Raw genomic sequence first — 23167 nt, 5'->3', positions numbered from 1 at the left:
GTCTTGCTCAAACCAGATGAGCCTGAGCTCAAGCTGGCTAACTCAGGGTCTCAAACCTGGGTTCTCCGCTTCCCAGTCCGACGCTCAATCCACTGAGTAACCGCCTGGTCAGCCCCCAAATTTTAAATTTTGATCTAGTCAATTTATCAGCTTTTTCTCTGATTGTTTACACTTTTGGTGTCATATATAAGATATGTTGCTTAATTCAAGGTCATGAAGATTTACACTTAAAAGAGTTTTATAGATTTGCCTTTACATTTAGGTCTTTGATCTACTTTGAGTTAATTTTTATGTAATATATAGTAGAGGTTAGAACTCATACTTTTGCATGTGGATATCCAATTGTCCTAGCACCATTTGCTGAAAATATTCTTCCTTCTTCATTGAAATGCCTTCTCACCCTTGTTAAAAAGCAATGGAATATTAATATAAGGGTTTACTTCTGGACTCTCAGTTCTATCACATTGATGTATATATGTCTGTCCTTAAGCCAGTACCATACTGGTTGCTCTAGCTTGGTAGTAATTTTTGAAATTACAAAGTGTGCATCCTTCAACTGCATGCTTGTCAAGATTGTTTTTGGCTAATTTGGGTCCCTTGCATTTCATATAAATTTAAAGCTTACTACTAAATTTTTTCAAAGAAGCCAGCTGGAATTTTGTCAGAGACTGTATCGACTCTATAGATTAATTAGAGTAGTATGGTTACCTTAACAGTATTTTATTCTGAGTCATAAAGGTGGGATATTTTTCCAATTATTTATATTTTCTTTGATTTCATTCAACAATATTTTATAGTTTTCAGTGCACAAGTTTTGTCCTGTTTCAGATTAAATTTATGCCTATTCATTTTTTTATGCTATTGGGATCAATGGAATTGTTTTCCTCATTTCATTTTTAGAGTTGTCATTGCTAGTGTACTGAAACATAACTAATTTTTGCATATTGATCTTGCATCTTTGCTGAACTCTTTTATTATCTTTAATGGTTATCCCGTGAATTCTTCTAGGTTTCCTACAAATAAAATCAAGCAATGTCCAAATATCGTTTTACCTCTTTCTTTCCTACACTGATATCATTTTTTTTTCTTGCTCAATTACCCTGGCAAGAACTTCTAGTACAATGTTGAATAGAAGTTGTAAGAGTAGACATCCTTGTCTTGTTCCTGATCTGAGGGGAAAGACTCTTTCACCAATGAATATTATGTTAGTTGTGTGATTTTTCTAAATGCCCTCTCTCAGGTTGAGGAATGAGGTGAAAATTACTTGAAACTGGAAGACCATCACCACAGATAGACATCTCAGACCCGGTTATATTTTCTCTTTTCTGGTTTGGCATAATTCTTCTGCTTCATATTCTCCAAACAGGGAGAATACTTAATGCCTTATTCTGGATTTCAAACTGGGAACATTATACTTCAGCAGAAAGTGTTTTGAAATACAACCCACTAAGCACTGTATAGATACTTAATAATTAAATGTAAAACATAAGACAACAGGCTTCTTTGAAACATGACTTTATTTGGTTTGATGAAGTCTGGGTTTTGTCAGTACTTCTTATTTTTTTTCTTGGTGGGAGAATGATAATGGGGGAAGAGTATAAAAGATTCACTTATACATGATGCCTAAAGAAGCATTAGCATGTATGACAAGATTGCTTGGGTTCGAATACTTCCTCTGCCACTTACGCATTTTTCAAGTTATATAATCTACATGTACCTCAGTTTATTTGTTTGAAAATAGAGATGATAAAAATAATGAAGATAGGCCTGACCTGTGGTGGCGCAGTGGGATAAAGCGTCGACCTGGAACACTGAGGTCGCCGGTTCGAAACCTTGGGCTTGCCCGGTCAAGGCACATATGGGAGTGAAGCTTCCTGCTCCTCCCCCTTCTCTCTCTCTCTCTGTCTCTGTCTCTCTCTCTCTCTCTCTCCTCTCTCTCTAAAAAATCAATAAATAAAATATTAAAAAAAATACCATTAAAAAAAATAATGAAGATAATAATAATAATGATAATAATAGTAATACTTATAAGATAAGGCTGTTGTGAAGAATAAATGGGTTTTATATAAAAGTACTTAGAGGCCCTGGCCGGTTGGCTCAGTGGTAGAGCGTCGGCCTGGAGTGCGGAAGTCCCGGGTTCGATTCCCGGCCAGGGCACACAGGAGAAGCGCCCATCTGCTTCTCCACCCCTCCCCCTCTCCTTCCTCTCTGTCTCTCTCTTCCCCTCCCGGAGCCGAGGCTCCAATGGAACAAAGATGGCCCGGGCGCTGGGGATGGCTCCTTGGCCTCTGCCCCAGGCGCTAGAGTGGCTCTGGTCGCAACAGAGCGACGCCCTGGAGGGGCAGAGCATCGCCCCCTGGTGGGCAGAGCGTTGCCCCCTGGTGGGCGTGCCGGGTGGATCCCGGTCGGGCGCATGCAGGAGTCTGTCTGACTGTCTCTCCCCGTTTCCAGCTTCAGAAAAGTACAAAAAAAAAAAAAAGTACTTAGAACAGTTCCTGACACTAAAGTAAACTCAATTTATGTACTTGCACTTATGCAGTGATAACCTGTGACAAAAAACATAAGTTTAAGAGCGAGATAAACCCAAGTTGAAATCCTTACTCAAATGCTTTTACTAGCTAAGTGGTTTAATTACTTCATCTTTCTGAATCTTATTTTTTGCATTCCAAATCGGAAATAGAACCTACCTTACAGGGTTATTAGAAGTAACAAATTAGACAATTCAAGGCTAATGAGGTCTTATCACAAAACTTCTGCTCATTTAATAGTTCGGGCCTGGGGTTAATAAGAGAAAAACCTCATTGAAAGCATTTGTTTACTAAAAAAAATATTTTTAAAATTATAAAAGTAACATGTACTTGTAAAAATTTAAATTTTACAAAAGCACATAGTGAAAAGTAACAATCTCTTTTTATACCTATTCTCCCACCCTTTAAATTCTCTTCCTAGAGATAACTGTAACAACAGTTTGGTATATATTCATCCAGATCTTCATCTATGTATATCTCTATATATGAATATATACATAAGAACATATATACACATATATTTCTACATTAATTATACCTTTCTCTCTCTCTCTATATATATATATATATATATTATATATAATGTAACTTTCTAATTTTTCTCAACAGTATGTTTTTGACATCTTTGCATTTGAGTACATAAAGACTTACCACATTCTTCTCAAAGGCTGTTCAGTAATGCATAAGATGGAAATGTCAAATCTTCAAACATTGTTCTCAGGATAGCATCATGAATCTCCAACTGCAGTGTGTTTCTTTTTCAAAGCCTGTATATAACAACATAGCATGTAAATGTGCAGTATAAGGCAAATTCATAGTTTTTATGGATCATGATTGTTTTGTTGAATTCTCAGTTGTAGAGGTAGAATAAAAAACTAAGAATTCTTGCAGAACAGAATTTATTTTTTCTTTTTTATTTTAAGGAAGAGAGAGGGATAGGCAAGGACAGACAGACAGGAAGTGAGAGAGATGGGAAGTATCTACTTGTTGTTGCAGCACCTTAGTTGTTTATTGATTGCTTTCTCATACACGCCTTGACCTCACTGCTTCAGCTGAGCCAGTGACCTCCTGCTCAATCCAGCAACATTGGGCTTCAAGCCAGCTAGCTTTGGACTGGGCTCAAGCCAGTGACCATGGGGTCATGTCTATGATCCCATGCTTAAGCTGGCAACCTCGGGCTTTCAAACCTGGGTCCTCAACATCCCAGGCCAATGTTCTATCCACTGTGCCACTGCCTGGTCAGGCAGAACAGAATTTTTTATATAGGACAGAAGGAGAAACCCGTCACTCAAATTATTACTAGCTTTTTTTTAAAGACTTTATTTATTTATTCATTTTAGAGAGGAGAGAGAGAGAGAGAGAGAGAGAGAGAGAGAGAGAGAGAGAAGGGAGGAGCAGGAAGCATCAACTCCCATATGTGCCTTGACCAGGCAAGCCCAGGGTTTTGAACCAGCGACCTCAGCATTTCCAGGTCGATGCTTTATCCACTGTGCCACCACAGGTCAGGCCTATTACCAGCTTTTGAAGTTTTGTTTTTCCTGGTGTTTTCTAACATTGACAGACTAAAAGAAAAAGACTAGAGTGGGGAAAAAAACCCATTAAATTCAACATAGACCTTGGGAAGCTTAATAAATACAAAAATAACTGTTGATCTGGTGGATAAAAAAACTGAAGTAAGTATAATAATTGCCTTTTGTGCCTGACCAGGCGGTGGCACAGTAGATAGAGCATCAGACTGGAACGCAGAAGACCCAGGTTTGAAACTCTAAGGTCACCAGCTTGAGCGCAGGCTCATCTGGTTTGAGCAAGGCTCACCAGCTTGATCCCAGGGTCACTGGCTTGAACAAGGAGTCATTCGCTCTGCTGGAGCCCCGCCCCCCCATCAAGGCACATATGAGAAACAATCAATGAACAATTAAGTTGCCACAACAAAGAATAGATGCTTCTCATCTCTCTCCCTTCCTGTCTGTCTGTCCCTATCTGTCCCTCTCTCTGTCTCTCTCTCTCTGTCTCTGTCACACACCAAAAGAATTGCCTTTTGTGCTGATAAATTACTGTAATAATTAAACTTTTTGATGATAAGCTAGCCCAAATAATTGAGAAATGCCCAAAATAATAGTGATATATTCAAAATGGTTACATTTATATAAATACATTCATGAAGGGAAAACTAAAATTAATGCTTCCTGAATAATCAAAATATATTGTGTCAATTTCCAACGGAACCAAAGTGTCTACATGCTACTGATGGAGATTTCAGAATTCTGGGTAAGTATTCACTAAGTTCAAATATGTCATAACACTGAATCAATGTGGTTATGAGAGTAGAAATGTGTATAGATTGAATCATGGAAATGTCACTCATTCTAATATCTGAGCAGGAGGTTGCAATCAAAGCAATTAGCAATTAGAAAGTACAGGGACTTATCTCCCACGGAATTTTTGGTTCAAGCAGCTCTGACAGCACACAGAACTCTTGTAAGATACTTTGTTAGAAGCTTTGTCAGTGGCAATGCCTACTTCAGTGACATCTCGAAACAGCTGGTTTTTTTCCAAGAGACAGCAATACTTTTAAGCCTGACAAGTGTAGATAGTAAGGGGCTTACCTATCAGTAACAAAATTATGCCTTCTTTATTGACAGAAAAGATCTGTTCACATCATGAGAAGAATGCATTGCAGAACTACTGAAAAATATTGAAAAGTATCCTATAAATAGCTGCAAGGCAGTGATTTCTATCCCTAATGTGCCGCCTTCTAGGGTATCTTCAATTATCATGAAGATCATCATGATCTTTTGAAAACTGCTCAAAACAAAGTTAAATAAAAGACACACTAATTTAAAATATTATGCCATACAACATTTTTAGGAGAAGGTGGAGACGGTATAAAATTAAACTAACAATAGCATTGTGTTATAAATTCCTACTAATTTGGAAGTCAAGGATGGAAAGATTGGTATATAATATATAGATTTACTAGTAGTTTTACGAATTTAGACAAGTACATAAGTTTTTTAAGTGTTTCAAAAGTCGACACTCACATAAATAGTAATCCATGAATTCTGTCTCCAAGTTTGGTTAACTCTCTTCTTAAGAGTTTCATGGATGTCTGACAATATTATTTCAATGCCAGTAACAAAATCATTTATTCATTGAAGAAATATTCATTGAGAACATGCTATATGCTAGGTACTAATATACTAATGGTCAAATAGAATGTTTGTATCATCCATATATAGGAGGGCCTCATTTCCTGAGCCTTTCTAATGACATATTTTAAAATATCATTATCTCCAAAGAGGCCCACACTAAGACAAATCATAATTAAAATGCCTTAAGGCTTAGTTAGGTTAAAGGCAAGGAAAAAAATCTTAAAGCAGCAAAAGAAAAGTAGTTTATTACCTACAAGTTAGCTCCAATAAGACTATCAGCTGATTTCTCAAAATAAATGTTGTAGTCCAAAAGGGATTGGCACAAACTATTTAATGTGATGAACCTACAACCAAGGTTACTCTACCCAGCAAAGCTACCATTTAGAATTGAAGGATAAAGATCTTTCCAGACAAGAAATATCTAAAAGAGTTGATCACTGCCAAACCAATGCCACAAGAAATGTTAAATATCTTCTTTAAGAAAAAGAAGAAAAAAATGATAAATAATATGAATTATAACATGGCAACAAATACAGGGTTGAATAAAAGTAAGTTACAGTTGTGTGTAAAATACAAAGTCTATTCTTGCATTATTATTTATTACTGAATTATTTTCCATACAAACAGCTGTGCACATATTTTGTGCCCCACCCTGCACATATCTATCAACAGTTACTTTAAGTACAAATGGATTGAATGCTTCAATCACAAAACACAGAAAAAGCTGTGGTAGTAATACTTATGCCAGACAAAATAAAATTTAAAACAAAGTCTATAACAGGAAAGAACAAAGAACCAAGCAATTGCACATCTGGGTATTTATCTGAAAAACCCAAAACACTGGCTCAAAAAGGCGTATGCATCCAATATGTTAATTGTAGAATTACTGTATTTACAAATGCCAAGATGTGGAAGCAACCTAAGTGTCCATCAATACATGAATGAATAAAGAAATGGTGCATATATACAATGGAATATGACTCAGCCATAGAAAAGGATGAAATTTTGCCATCTGCAACAGTGTGGATGGACCTAGAAGGCATTATGATAAGTGAAATAAATCAGACACAGAAAGACAAATGCCATATGATTTTACTTATATGTGGAAACTAAAAAACAAAATAAATAAGCAGAACTGAAATAGACTCATAGATACAGAGAACATTTTGATGTTTGCCATATGTAAGGGGGATTAGGAAGATGGGTGAAAAGGTGAAGGGATTAAGAAGTACAGATTGATAGTTACAGAATAGTCATGGGGATGTAAAGTACAGCAGGGGATATAGTCAGTAATATTGTAATAACTATGTATGTGTTAGTGTGAACTAGATTTCTCAGGGTGATCACTTTGTAATTTATATAATATCTAATAACTAGGTTGTACACCTGAAACTAATATAATATTAATGTCAACTGTAATTGAAAACTAAAAAGTTACCGTATTTAAAAAATAGTAAAATAGCCTGACCTGTGGTGGCGCAGTGGATAAAACGTTGACCTGGAACACTGAGTTCACCAGTTCGAAACCCTGAGCTTGCCCACTCAAGGCACATACAGAAAGCAACTACTATGAGTTGATGCTTCCTGCTTCTCCCCTCTCCCATACTTCTTCCTGTCTCTAATAAATAAATAAATAAATAAATAAAATGTAAAAAAAAAGTAAAATAAAGGCCAGGAACACTGAGGTTATCAGTTCAAAACCCCAAAACCCTCAGCTTGCCTGATCAAGGCACATGTGGTAGTTGATACTTCCTGTTCCACCCGCCCTTCTCTCTCTCTCTCAAAAAAAAAAAGGAATACATAAAAATCTATAAAAAATAAATAAATAATAAAATATCTTTAGCAATATCAGATCATATTAGTGAAAATTGTATATTATTGTAGTCTATCATTTCTTTGAATATTAGTGAGATTGGATGCTTTTTCATATGTTTATTGATTATATAAATATTTGTAGTTCTTTTTTGAATAATCTGCTCATATCTTTTGTGTGCTTTTCTACTGGTCTTTTTACTATTGATTTGTAAAGGATTTTACATATTACTGTTCCATCTATCTGACATTATTATTGTTGAGTAGGACTTCTACAGACAGCCAAATTTGCTCAGTAACTATGAGAGTTTACGTCAACTAATGTTGTCAAATATTTATATAAGATCTATGAATATCCTAGAATCATTCTGATGCTGTTCACTTCTCCTGTTGCTGTATCAAATCTAATTTTATGTACAGTAAACCAGGTTATGCCATAGCCAAACAGATTCTAGGAGGATCCAACAAGCAATATTGTTCAGTAGTCAACAGAGAAAAAATTGGACTCCAATCTTGCCAATGATTAAAAAAAGTAATAATAACAGAAACCTAAAAGATGCTATTGTAGTAAACACCATCAATTTCCTCATCATTCTTTAAGTTAGTATTAATAATTGCATCTTCAGAATATTTCAGCACTTTTTAGTACTACATATCTTTAGAACAGGGGTCCCCAAACTTTTTACACAGGGGGCCAGTTCACTGTCCCTCAGACTGTTGGAGGGCCAGACTATATAAAAAATATGAACAAATCCCTGTGCACATTGCACATATCTTATTTTAAAGTAAAAAAACAAAACGGGAACAAATACAATATTTAAAATAAAGAACGAGTAAATTTAAATCAACAAACTGACCAGTATTTCAATGGGAACTATGCTCCTCTCACTGACCACCAATGAAAGAGGTGCCCCTTCTGGAAGTGCGGTGGGGGCCAGATAAATGGCCTCAGGGGGCCGCACGTGGCCCGCAGGCCGTAGTTTGGGGACCCCTGCTTTAGAAGAAAGTTTGATGGCATCTAAGACGCATCATCTTGCTTTAAAAAACCTTAGCAGCCATATACAATTAGGTCTTGGAGATTTGTGGATTTGACAGCAACACTGAAACGGTGGATGCTAATTTGAGGTAATACCAGTGCTGCTCAGTAACTTGAGTCATTATCCTCAGTAATAGATACATATTGAATTTTTTCATAGAATTCTTTTCTCTCTGTGATTCAGGGTCAATAAACATTTGCTGAGTATTAGTAGATGCAAGTTAATGTTACATACAAGTTTTCCTCCAATTCTCACCACTGATCTATTAGATAGATATCCCCATTTTCTTAGGAGGAAATTGTAACTCAGAGAGGTTACCTGATTTGTTCATAGTCATACTAGCAGCTACTCAGTGGCAGAGATGATATTTGAAGGCAGATTTTTCAACTACAAATCTAGTGATCTTTTGGTTGTGACACAATTGCCCTTCTCAGGAAGTCTGGATTAGACCTGTGAATGCCCCAGGCAGGCTTTATGTTCTGGAGCTTCCTCAATTCAATATTTTTAAGATATTTGTTCAACATTTACATAATGAAAAATAATATTATTTTATTATGTTCCAAATAAAGAATTCATGACCTAACACTTATCACAGTAACAACTACTATTTACTGAGCACTTACCATGTTTCAGGTACTGTGCTAACCACTTGACATGCATTATCTCATGTAACCACAGGAGTTTGGTATCATCATCACCACATCTGTTTAATATATGAGGACTGAAACAGATTGTGTGACTTAGGCTATGTCACACAGAAGTGGTGAAGCCAGGATTTAAGTTCAGGCAGGCTGACACCTTAGCCTATAAGCTTAACCATTGTGTTTTATTGCCTTCAATTTATAGCAAAATTCCTAAATTGGCATTTTAACCTTCTGATTGCTTAGATTCGTTTATTTTGTTTTTTGTCACTCAAAACTGAGTACAATAGAAATAATTTACAGAAATGTAATTATAAACACACATTTAAAATATTAAAATTTTCCTCGTTATTTTATTTATTTAATTATTTAATCATTTATTTATTTATATGGTTTTCTTGATAACATGGTATTTCCTACTCTTCTGTAGTTCTTGTTTTCCTTTGGTTCTCTTTTGCAACTTTATAAATCAGGCAACTTTGAAGGAGTTGTATTAGAGGATTTAAAATTTAGATAAGAGTATAAGCCCCTCATTCCTGATAAACAGCACTGCGGCGGCATGCTTTATTTTGTTTCACAATCTCAGTTGATTGTGGAGTGTTGCTCACTTTAAGCAACCCCGTTTGTTAATCCTACAGTTCATGGCACGCCCTTTAATTTGCACGTGCTCATCACAAAAATGCAGTGACTGGCACCAGTGAGGACTGGTTTATTTTTGTTTTTGATTTTTTACTCAGGGTTCCCCACCACCACCACCTTTTTAGCGAGAGAGGAGACTAATTTCCATCTCACCAGTTACTTTTGGAAGCACTGGCAGAAACCTGAGGTAGTTAGGGAGTTGTTGTTTTTTAACACTTTTTTTAAATTAGCACCCCAGGCTCTTGCCTTGCTGGCCCATGGCTTAATGTCCTGTCTCACAAAGCTTTAGAGGCATAGATGACTCTAATCCATTTTTGTCAATGGTATGCAGAACTCAAGAGTTGATGAAGAAGAACTCTTGAGTATAGTTTAGATACATACATAGTGGTTTAAATATTAAAAGAATTTCTATGGGTTTCAGCTGACCCTAGAGGGCGTATAGATCCCAGAGCAAAAGCCATTTGGTGGGTTTCCTCACCTAGCTATTTGTAAACAGGTAGAACCTGATTATAATGAATGTGAGAGGGCAGCTGTGCCCTGAAGGTTGAATACTGATGTTGACAGCTGTGTAATTACAATGCAGTTTCATTACAAGGCATTTCATATGTATAATTATAATGAAGTTTAGATAATTTAGAAAAATGACTCATTGCAAGCAATGTTAAGCCAACTATAATCTGAACTTCACCTTTGTGCTATTAAAGCAAAACTTTCAAACAGAAATGGAAATTAAGGGCACACCTGGTGAAAAGACTCCCCAACACTGGCTTCTAGTTTGTGCACTCAGTGTGTGTACTTCTGTGGAAAACTGTAAACTTTATTGAGAAAGTACTCTTGGGTTCAAGATCACACCTCTTGCTCCCCCCCCCCCACGCCCAGCTAATTCTTCATGGGCACAAGTCTGCTTTGGGTCTTAATGAGATATATTTGACTAGGATTAAGGGTTTCAAATCAAGTGTAGGAAGTGAAGACAGTTTTGTGTCTAGATGCATGAAAAAACAAAGCCTCCTTAAATGGCTGAAGTGAAATGTACAGTGATCATGTTTTGGAATTTCAAAAGGTAAAACATAGGCTGAAAATAAAACAAAATATCTGAATTCAGGGCTGCCCCAGAAAACTTGGATAATTATAGCTAGCATGTATTTTGAGAACTTACTATGTTCTCAGCACTGGGAAAAGTACTTCCCATATATATTATTTCATTTAAGCTTTTCAACAACCCTAAGAGGTAGGTTCTAGAATCCCCACCTCTGCAGGTGAGGAATCTAAGGCACAGTGAGGTTTAGGCTACTTGCCCAAGATCTTAAAGCAATTACATGGCAGAGCTGGGGTTCAAATCCACTTCTGCTTAACTCTAAAGGCCTTTTTCTTGGCCACCAAGAGGGCTTGCAATTCTCTTAGATATTTAGGCTCTATTTTTTTTCCAGAAGGGATTCAAATGTAGCAGCCAAATCAGCTTTTCCATTTGTGTATGTCCTGCACAATTTTCTCTATATCCAAAGACAACATACATTACAGACAGGGGACTCAGACTTGTTCTCGTTCCTTCCCTGGGGATGGGGCTGGCAGCCTTCCTCACCTTAGCCTCATCCCCATAAGCCTATCTAGGATCCATTCTTGGCCAGTCAAGTTGGTCTCTAGAAAGTGAACTGCCATAGTTCTACCTACTTCAACCTCATCTTAAACAGTAATAATCATGAAATCATGGTTTGGGTGTTAATTTTACTTTTTAAATGCACATTAAAATAAATAATGTTCATTTATCATCACCTACTATTATCTCATATACCACCAGGGGGTCATAGACTACATATATGAAAGCACTGATTTGATGATGTCTGACTGACCTCTAACACTTAACCTCTAAAAATAGTTCCAAAAAGTTGAGATGTGTGTGAACAGGATGAAAAATGACCAATCTTGCTTTATTTCCTCTCTTGCAGTCTCTATTCTCTGCTTAACTGTCTTCCATTTTCTGAGAGATTTCTCACATCTTTTCAGAAGAAACTGGGCACTTCAAAGAGATGCTTCAATTTCCACAACTACAGATCTTCAACCTGTAGCTCAGGTGCCACATCCTTAGAGAAACTTCCCCTGACCACCCAACCTACAGTAATCTATCATGTTGCCATGGCTTATTTTTTCCTTAGCACTTACCGTTATTTAAAATATATGTCTGGGGTGACATAGATCAATCAGGGTACATAGGTTCAGAGAAAACATCTCCAGGTTATTTTGATATTTGATTATGTTGCATAATCAAATGTCAAAATGTCATAATTTTAGTGGAGTGGTCTATGTCACCCCATTAAAATTAATAATAAAAAATAAATAAAATTAAAAAAAGAAATATATGTCTGTTTTTTTACTTGTATACTGCAACTTTCCTTCTAAATTACAAGCTCCAGTTCCCTGGTATTTAGCATAATGCCTGACATGTATAGTTCAGTGCTCAAGGTATATTTGTCAAATAAATGCACATAATCAACAAGGCGTTCTAAAGTTTTGGTAGGGCTGTGGAGTTGTTGAAACAGAGGCAATATAAGCAAAGCAGAAATGTGGATGATGTAATTTATCCAACCAGGTAAAGTAAGCAATGATCTGGGAAGGTATAAAACTATCTGAGATACTTATATCAGTCATTAGTTCTTGAGTACTTACTGTGTTCAGGGCATTGTACTAAGCTGACCCTTGTGGACTGGCTACATTGAGCTCTAGGGCCTATGCCATTGGTAATCCCCAGTTTCATTCACATACTCCTGTTTATTGAGTGACTACTGTATGTCAAGCACAGTTCTATGCTGGGATACAGCAGTAAGCAGCACAAAGCTTCACACATGTACCTAGTAAGAGTCAAATCAGTATCAGGCACACATCTTCATGTAGTTCTTTTTTCTTAGTGATCATTTACCTTTCTAGCAAAAGCAGATCTTTGTTCTCAAGGTGGTGTTACAATCATCTTCCCTGACCCTACTGTATTTATAACAGTTAGTATTTATTTATTGAGTATGTATTATGTGTCAGATACAGTGCTGAAGGCTTTAAATGCATTATACTACAGAATCTTGTCAATAACCTCATGAAGAAGGAATTATTAACTTCATGTCACATAGAAGGAAACCAAAGCTCTGAGATTAAATGATTTGCCCGATGTCATGTAGTTGTTATGTGGTAGAGTGCATTCAAAGCTAGGCAAGTTGTATACTGGAGTTGTGCAATACAGTGACCCTCCAGAATCACTGTCCTTAACCATGAGTGTGTAATGCTGCCTCTTATATTACATACGGCCTCTCTACACTTAGGGAATCTAACTCTGAAGATTCTGGCAATCAAGACATTCTTGGGTATGAGGTTTTTCCAAAGAGGTGGTAATGAGATAGGTAGAAATGTTTTGATATTCACCTGTGTGATCCAGAACATAAAGCACCAGTACATACATGTAATGGGGTAGTTGTTACGGTTCATTACACCCTGAGAATGATATTCAGTAAAGATCAAATTTCTGAAGGTACAGTTCAAGAGGAAAACAGGAACGTATAGGAAAGAGGAAACATATATCTGAACTTTGTTCCTTTGAAAATAATTAAACAGAGCAATTAAAGAAAAGCTGAGGAAAACAGCCAATGAATGCATTTGTAGAGACAATATTAAAACCATACTTCAGTATAGGCAATTCAGATTAAGATGATAAGTATATTTGTACTATCAGTTTTATCATAATATATCCTTCGGTTCAATAGAGAACTAAAAACTCTAAAATATGTTTTGTTTTCACACTGATTCTACATTGTACTGAAATCTATCTATTTGTTTAGTGCCTTTTCAAAGTAATTTTTCTTACCTTACTTCATTTTGATCTCATGAAAACCTGGTAAGGTAGAAGAGGAAAACAATTATCTTTGTTTTATAGAAGTATAAATTAAAGGTACAAAGTGGATAAGTAAATTACCAAGAACAACAAATTAGAATTGAAGCAGTGAAATTTCGTTCACACCACCAGGGTGAAAAAATGTCACTTTTATTTTTTATTTTTTTTTAATATCACTACAACAAATGAAAACTTATCTGAGCCTTCCACTTTTACATCTGGCTAAAAATATAATGTCACTTATGGTTTTTAGAGGCCATTCCTTGGCCAAGGTTGTTGAAAGAACTAGCAAATCATACATAGATCAAAACTTTTATGGCAGGCTCTCTGTCTTTTGTCCCTACCAATATGTTTATCACGCAAACACTCAAGGCCTCTTGTAGATAGATGTGTCAGTTGCTTCTATGCTACCCTTGGACATTGGTAAGGGGTGTCTTTGCTGAGGTTGTAAGCCTCCTGGCCTAGTATCCAGTTTCTTTTAAGTGCACCACTCAGCCATTCTCCTTTGAGATCTTGCCTCTTCTTTAGGGCACTAACAGTGAACAAAGGAAGGAATCTGCTATTTCTCCTTTCTCCTTTTTAAGTCTTAGTCTTCTAAACCTTCAAGGTCTGATAGCTTCTGCCACCTCTACTCAAAAGTTCTCACCTCTTAACCCTCTGGGACAAGTCAACATAATTTCCCTCAATGAGCCTAGGCTTTTGAAATAAAAAAACTGTTGATTCAGGTGATCTCCTACTTTTGACCTTGCAAAACAAAAACTCCCAAAACAGTGGCCCTGGCCAGTTGGCTCAGTGGTAGAGTGTCGGCCTGGTGTGCAGGAGTCCCGGGTTCGATTCCTGGCCAGGGCACACAGGAAAAGCGCTCATCTGCTTCTCCACCCCTCCTCCTCTCCTTCCTCTCTGTTTCTCTCTTCCCCTCCCGCAGCCAAGGCTCCATTGGAGCAAAGTTGGCCCAGGTGCTGAGGATGGCTCCATGGCCTCTGCCTCAGGCACTAGAATGGCTCTGGTTGCAACAGAGCAATGCCCCAGATGGGCAGAGCATCGCCCCCTGGTCGGCATGCCGGGTGGATCCCGGTCAGGTACATGCAGGAGTCGGTCTCTCTGCCTCCCCGTTTCCAACTTCAGAAAAACACACACACAAAAAAAAATAAAAAATAAACTCCCAAAACAGGGAACAAAATATTTGGCTATGTTTTTATTTGGAGGAGGGGAAAAATACAACAGAAAAAGTAAAAAATAATACTTAAAAAAATAAGTATTATTATAATACTTATTAGAAGTGTTTTTTGTTTATTTTCTGTTTTTAGGTATGCTATTTGTAAGTCAGCAGTAGCCATGTATCTACATTTTTGCAGTTGATTTCAATTTGGTGCATTTATTGAACACACATAATGCTCCTAGTACTATACTATGTATTACATGGCATAAGTAAGAAGAAATAAGGCCTGACTAGGCAGTGGCACAGTGGATAGAGTGTTGGACTGGGAAATGGAGAGCCCAGGTTCAAAACCTGAGGTCATTGGCTAGAGTGCGAGCTCATTCGGCTTGGTTGTGTGGGTCGCTGGCTTGAGCATGGGATCATAGACATGACTCCATGGTCTCCATGGTCTCAAGCCCAACATCGCTGGCTTGAGCAAGGAGTCACTCACTGTGCTGTAGCCCCTTGGTAAAGGAACATATGAGGAAGCAATTATTGAACAACTAAGGTGCTGCAACAAAGAACTGATGCTTCTCATCTCTCACCCTTCCTGTCTATCTGTCCCTTTTTCTGACTCTCTCTCTGTCTCTGACAAAAAAAAAAAGGAAGAAGAAATATGTATGATCTTTGTGTTTGAGAATGTAAGGAAATTAATCCACAATATGGTCTTTGACAATCTGTTGCTGGTAACTTTTATATACCACCTACCCAAGGGGCTAAAATTTTCTTTTCTGAAGATTATGCACTTTACGGAGAGTACCTTCTTTTCTTTTTTCTCCTTCTTGCTTTCACTCAAGAATAATTATATGCTAGTCATGGGGCCAGGGATTTAAAAAGGTGACATTGACCCTGTTCTCACAAAGTAGAAACTAGGTGGAGAAAGAGAATAGACTTATAATATCAGAATGACCTGATAGAGAAGGCAAAAGTTAATTAATGACATAAATAATAAGTTGGAGTTTACTAGAAAAAAGTAGGGACAAAAATTCCAAAAAGTAGTAACAATGAGAAAAGAAGGGAATAAATTCCTTAAAATAAAAATAAGTACGTGAAAGGACATAACATGTTAAAGGAACTGTCAATAATCTTATGGTGTACAAAGTCTGTTTGGGATAATGGTGAAAGACAAGGCTAGGATGTGCTTGAAAGTATTTCTATATACAATGCTGAAGAGTTTGAGATTTTTCTTAAAGGCAATGAGAAACTAACCAAAGTTTAAGCAGGGACCAGACAAAATCAGAACAGCATTTTTCTTAAATGCTCCTTCTGACAGAGGTTAACACAGATGGACTGGAGGAGGGTGAGACTGGATACAGAGAGAGTAACCATGTGGCTTTTAGTGAAAGTTGATAAAATAAGGCAATGAAAGTGAAAATGGATTTATGATAACATTGGTGGACTCAAGTGCAGGAGGTGAGAGATGAGGGTTAAAGATGACTCCCAGGCCTGGGTAATCAGGTATATGGAGATGATATTAACCAAAATAGGAGATACACAAGAAGGTCAAGGTTGTGTATAATGAGTTATGCTTTAGCTATGTTGAATTTCAGATGTATTTGTGTTATCTAGGTGAAACTATCTAATGAGCCTATTTAAAAGTTTGCCTGCAACTTAGTAAAGTCAGGGTTGGAGTTGGAAATTTCGATGTCATCAGAATTCAGATGTTGAATAGACTGATGGCAAAGAATGTAGAATAAAAAATCGCTTGAGGATACAGGCTTGAAAGACAGGTTGCTAGAGTAAGAGAAGACCCTCAAAGAGACTGAGAGAAGCAGAAATCAGATGATGGCTAGAAGAGAAAGGTGTCTTAGAAGATACCGGAGAAGGGAGGTCCTGGAAGGAAGGGGTGGTGTTGCATAAGAAGTGCAGAGTATAAGTCAGATAGGACAAGGACAAAAAGGACACCATGACTTAGACAATTTGGATGTGACTTTTGCGGGAGTACTTGTAGAAGCATAAGTCAGACCATTGTGGTTTGAGCGTTTAAGAGGAGGTTAGAAAGAAGGAAACAGCATAGCATGCTTATTCTGTCAAAAAGGCTGGCAGTGAGTGGAAAGTGGGAAATAAGATGGCAGCACAGTAGGCAAAGTTAAAAGATTGCTTAATGTGGGAAAATGTTTATGGAGAGTGGAAGTAGAACTCTAAGACAGGAGAGGGCTAATGCATGAAACTGAGTATCAGACAAATTAGGGGTGGATGAGTTCTAGTCTAGTACTTTTCAGGCTATCAGTGATGAAGGATCAGTTTTTAAAATATTCAATCTGTCGCAGAGTGGTAGTTCTGTAAAATGCAGTGAAAATGAGTTACTAGAAAAAAAAATCAGTAAAAAACAAAGACATTAAAAATACAAGCCTCATTTTTTCATTATTAGATCCAATAAACATACAATTATTTTATCAAATTGTTTTAAAAGTTTCTAAATTCTTATTCTCAATTTCAGTGTTTATATTGTTGTGGATCAATATCAAACAGTTTGAGAATTGGAAGTGGTCTACCACCATACTTTGAGTAACATTATTCTAGACCACAGGACATGGAGCGAGGAAGGAAAGAACACTCCTTTTGAGAGGAAGGAAGCAAGAAAGGATGGGAGAATAGAAACAACACTTAGGAGGTTGATGAAGTTGAGGACATTCCCACTTGAAAATAATTTTTTGTATAATGAAGTAGAAAGCCTGACTTTCAGAAATAAGTAAATGATGCAGGGGATGGGGTAGGAGAATTGAAGGAGTGTAATAATGGGTTGAAAGAGCTGTTGTGGGAAATGAGAAGTGGAAATGAATAAAGATAAATAAAAAAAGTTTTAAAACAATAGAGAGAAGGTCCACCTGGAGCTGGAAATCATAAATTCTTTATGGAGTTCAATTTTGTAATTTTTGCTAGCAGTTTTGCAGTCTCAGAACAGGGTTTGAGAAACATATGGTAGGGTTCTGGTAATATGCTTGACTAGGTGTGCAAACTGACTTTCCCACAGAAAACAACTAAAAATGTTGGATAAAATGCAACAAACATCATAAAAATCTCAAAAAACTGAAAAGGCGGTAAGGAATTATAAGCCCAGATCTAAGTGAAGGCAGATTGATGAAGTTACTTCTTTGAGAACATTTGTTGAACTTAATTTAAACTTCAAGGAACTAGCTGTAACTGCTGTAACAACACAAAGCCAAGGGCCTACCCAAAATGGGGAGTGTAATAAGGTTCCTCTGCAGTTTAAACTGGAATGACAAGGAGCTGAATCTTCAGTGTACTGGTGCCTGAGAAATAACTCCTTATACACATATAATAAGAATTTGAGGAAAGCAGCTTTGGTACTGAGTGGAGGGGGAGGCACCTGCCTCAAAGGTTGTAAACACAATCTTGTCTAATAATAATTTACAGCTTAAATTCACATTACTAGGTGCTCCAAAATACCTCAAGTTCCACATTGAGTTTCTCTGTGTGTGTGTGTGTTTTGTTTTTTTTCTGACAGAGACCGAGAGAAACAGGGAGAAGGACAGATAAGGACAGACAGACAGGAAGGAAAGAGATGAGAAGTATCAAGTCTTTGTTGTGGCTCCTTGGTCTCCTTACTCATTCATTGATTGCTTCCTCATATGTGCCTTGACCAGGGGGCAACTGCAGAGCAAGTGACCCCTTGCTCAAGCCAGTGACCTTGGACTTAAGCCAGCGACCTTGGGCTTCAAGTCAGTGACCTTTGGTCTCAATCAGCAACCATGGAGTCATGTCTGTGATCCCACACTCAAGCCAGCAACCCCACACTCAAGCTGGTGAACCTGCACTCAAGCCGGCGACCTCAAGGTTTTGAATCTGGCTCCTCTGCATCCCAGTCTGATGCTCTATCTACTGTGCCACTGCCTGGTCAGGCTCCAAATTGAGTTTAAATTAGACCCAGAATGGTAGTGCCACCAGGCACCTGGCAGAATGCAAATCCTCTCTGCAAGAACCCATCCTCATCTTAAACCTCAAAATATCCCAACATTTTTCAAAGAAATGAGATCTAATTCAAAATTACTTAGCACACAATGAAACAAAGTACTATGTTTAAGACAAATAGGAAGGTCAAATGAGATAGATTTGAATCCAAATATATAAGTAATTATGTTTTGTAAATGGGATAATGCCTGTGTTAAAAGACAGACTAAAATTTAAAGCTACAACCATATGTTGTCTCAATACTTATATTTCAAACATAAAATACAGAAAGATTGATAGTAAAAGGATGGAAAAAGACATTTCATACAAATACTAATCAAAAGAAAGCTGGTAGGGCTGTATTAGTATCAGACAAAATACATTTGAGGCAAAAATAGCACTACTAATGATATAAAGGATCATTTCCTTTTATAAAAATGTAATCCTACAAGATTGTTAAATTTGCATGAATAGCCTTAAAATATATAAAGCAAAAATCAACAAAACTACAAGGAGAAATGGACAAGTTCATATATATCAAAATGAAGTATTTTAACAAACCTCTCTCCAAAATTGATAGAACAAATAGACAAAAAGAAATATTGACAAGGTTTGAAGAACACAACAAAAGAATGCAATATTATATAGAACACTGAACCCAACAATTGCAGAATACATATTCTTTTCAAGCCCACATAGAACATTCATCAAAACTAGTATAAGTAACTGATATGACCATATACTGGGTCATAGAGCAAATGATTAAAATAATACAAATGACATTCTAAAACCACAATACAATTAAGCTAGAAATCAACAAAATAACTAGAAAAGTAACATATGTCTTTTTCTTTTTCTAATTGAATTTATTGAGGTGACATTGGTTAATAAAATTATATAAGCTTCAGGGGTATAATTCTATAGTGCATCATCTGTATATTGTATTGAATGTTCACCACTCCATGTCAAGTCTCTTTCCATCACCATTTATCACCCTTTTACCCTCTTCTACTTCTACCTACCTCCATTTCTCTCTGGTAATCACCATACTATTGTCTATGAGGGGTATTTTTAGAAAAAAATACAATTTTAAATTTTAAAAACATACCTTAAAAATGGCTCAAAAAAGAAATCAGATTGAAAACTTAAAAATATTTTGAACTGAATTGAAATAAAAATTCTACATATAAAACCAGTGAGCCTGACCAGGAGGTGGCGCAGTGGATAGAGCGTTGGACTGGGATGCAGAAGGACCCAGGTTCGAGACCCCGAGGTCACCAGCTTGAGCGCGGGCTCATCTGGCTTGAGCAAAGCTCACCAGCTTGGACCCAAGGTCACTGGCTCCAGCAAGGGGTTACTCGGTCTGCTGAAGGCCCATGGTCAAGGCACATGTGAGAAGGCAATCAATGAACAACTAAGGTGTCACAGTGAAAAACTGATGATTGATGCTTCTCATCTCTCTCCGTTCCTGTCTGTCTGTCCCTATCTGTCCCTCTCTCTGACTCTCTGGCCCTGTAAATAAATAAATAAAATAAAAATTTAAAATAAAACCAGTGAGATGCAACTAAAATGACTAAATACATAGAGGGAAAACTATAGCCTAAAATGCTTATGTTTGAAAAGAAATAAAGGATGAAAATGAAAGAGCTAGGCATCTATATTAAGGATCCAGAAAGAGAAAAACAAAATAAAATCCAAAAATATAGAAGGAAAAAAAATACATGGTGAAGTTGATTCAGGATCAGAGGTTGCCAAAGCAGATGTGATCAAATGTAATAAGTATAAGGGAATTGAGGAGGCTACTAGAAATGCGGTCAAAATGATTTATAATGGGATTAAGCTGAGACAAGAAGTGGGTAAAGTAGAGGTGGGTCAAAGAAGAGATATCAAAAAGACTGAAAAATAGCAATGGGTCTATGTACATGAGGTCACAAAGGTATGAGTTCACAAAGTAATTTAATAAGAGTAAGAGTGTAAGAGGTGAATATATAAGAGTTTTAGATTAGTATGGAATTCTATTGTTAAAGATTTTATGTGAAACATAAAATGAAGAGAATATTTGGTGTGTGGCCATGTAAATGGGTTGCTAAGATGATAAAGTAGATTCCTTATTTATCTTTTTATAAGTCTTTCTATTACTCTACACTGTTTTATAAGACCTTACAGGATAAGAAACCACTTGACTCATCTCTACATCCCTATTATGAGATTTGGAACACACTCAATGCTTAACAAATGCTTGCTTACTCTAATATAGGCACTATGCTAAGCACTGTACACACATTATTTAATCCCTACACTAATTTTATGAGGTACACACTGATCAGTAATTCAAGAAATAAGAAAAGTGAGGCTAAGTAACTTGCTTGAAGTTGTACAATGAATGAAAAGGTGCTATGTTAAAGGCCTGATAAGAGATGTTTAATACAAGCCCAGGAAATGTATCCTCAAAGCATCCATTAAGCCCTATTGTAATACTGGTGAGCAAAATTTTGCTAAAGCAGTAAAAACATCACAACATCAAAATTCCACGTGAATCACAAGGCTGGTTTATAAAATGCTTGACCTTCTTTGCTTCTCAACTGTCTACTTCTCTCACTCCTTCAGTCTTCAACCACCACTAAAGCCCAGACATTTTGTTGACTGCCTCTTCCCTGTGCTCATCACTTCCAACCATCTCAGTTTTCCTTGTTTCCTGGTGGATCTTATATTATTGATCATCCTATTTATGAGACTGAGACTGGGACTGAATAAAAATTGATGCTTTGAGATCTCAGTATTTGTGCTTTTTTAGGTTATAAGCATTTCTAGGTTAAGTCATCTGTCTAAGAGTTGCTTGTAAGTATATTTCACTGAAGACTTTGTAATGGTGATCATCAAAAAAATAATGCTAATCATGATAATAATAACAACTACTTATAATAGCTATAGAAACTATGCATAATGAAAGAAAAGCCTTTCTTTGACCATCATTCTTCTATAGCTATCCCCTTATTTTTCTGTTCCTCTTGTGAGCCAAAAGTTTCAACAGAATTGTCTGCCTAACCTTATCTGCAGTGCATCAGCTCCCTAATCATCTTTCAATTAATTCACTCTCATCCAGCTTATAGCTCCTCCACTTCAATGAAGCTACTCATATTATTGCAACAAGTACCCTCCATATTGCCAAATCCAATAGACACTTCTCTATCTACATCATACTTGAACTCCCTGGAGTAATTAAAATAGTTAGTCATTTCCTTTATATTAAAACATTTTCTTCTTTGAATATTGTGAGTAAACCCTGCTGGTCTCCCACTTCCATTTCCCCTCACTGGCTGCAGATTTCTTCTAATATTGTAGTACATCAGGGCTCAATCCTGGGTTCTTTCTTTCTTTCTTTCTTTCTTTCTTTCTTTCTTTCTTTCTTTCTTTCTTTCTTTCTCCTTTCTCTCTTTCTCTCTCTCCCTCCCTCCTTCTTTCCTCCCTTCCTCCCTCCTTCTTTCTTTCTTTCTTTCTTTCTTTCTTTCTTTCTTTCTTTCTTTCTTTCTTTCTTTCTTTCTTCTTTCTTTCTCTTTCTTTCTTTCTTTCTTTCTTTCTTTCTTTCTTTTTTCTTTATCTCTCTCTCTCTCTCTCTTTCTTTCTTTTTTTATTCCTTTCTATGTCATCTCATCCAGACCATGGTTTCTACTACCAAAAATATACTGATAACTCTCAAATTTGTTTCTTTAATAAAGACTTTTATTTGACTTATAACACGCACATTTGACTATGCTCTACTTGACATCTCCATTTCAATATCTAAGAGATCCTTTAAACTTATTATGTCAAGAACTCTTGATATACCCCAACCAGCTCGTGCCCCTATACTTGCCATCTCAATATTTCACCAACTCTTAATCAGTTACTTAAACCAGAAATTTAGACATCATACTTCTTTTATTCCCCACCTTGACAACATGCCTAGTAAGTCTTACTGACTCTATGTCTAAAATTTATGTAAAATATCTCCCTTCAGTTCATCATATCTGCTGCTACCTAGGTTCAGGCTTATTCTAGATTATGGATGTTTCTTTTTTGTGACAGAGATAGAGAGAGAGTCAGAGAGAGGGACAGATAGGGATAGACAGACAGGAAGGGAGAGAGATGAGAGTATCAATTCTCTGTTGTGGCTTCTTGGTCTCCTTACTTGTTCATTGATTGCTTTCTCATATGTGCCTTGACCTTGGAGTCACAGCAGACTGAGTGACTCCTTGCTCAAACCAGATGAGCTTGCACTCAAGCTGGTGACTTTGAAGTTTTGAACCTAGGTCTTCTAAGTCCCAGTCTGACACTCTATCTACTGTGCCACTGCCTGGACCGGAAAATTATGGAAGTTTCTTTTTTTTAATTATTTTTATT

General features: G+C 36.8%; 1 protein-coding gene and 1 non-coding gene across 2 annotated transcripts in view; one reads left to right on the top strand and one right to left on the bottom strand.

Moving 5' to 3' along the window:
• Positions 1-3248, bottom strand: part of RTL9 (retrotransposon Gag like 9) — a 129001-nt gene extending 125753 nt beyond the window's left edge. The window contains exon 1 of the mRNA XM_066357500.1: positions 3180-3248. The gene's annotated coding sequence lies outside the window, so the exon portion shown is untranslated. The remainder of the gene's footprint in view (positions 1-3179) is intronic.
• Positions 2082-2157, top strand: TRNAS-GGA (transfer RNA serine (anticodon GGA)). Its single transcript has one exon. It is a non-coding gene; the product is annotated as a tRNA-Ser (tRNA).
• Positions 3249-23167: the final 19919 nt, after the last annotated feature.

Source organism: Saccopteryx leptura, chromosome X (assembly GCF_036850995.1).
Source record: "Saccopteryx leptura isolate mSacLep1 chromosome X, mSacLep1_pri_phased_curated, whole genome shotgun sequence".
NCBI classification, from domain to species: Eukaryota; Metazoa; Chordata; class Mammalia; order Chiroptera; family Emballonuridae; genus Saccopteryx; species Saccopteryx leptura.
Note: the sequence above shows the minus strand (reverse complement) of the source record. Positions and strands in the feature narration are given on the sequence as shown.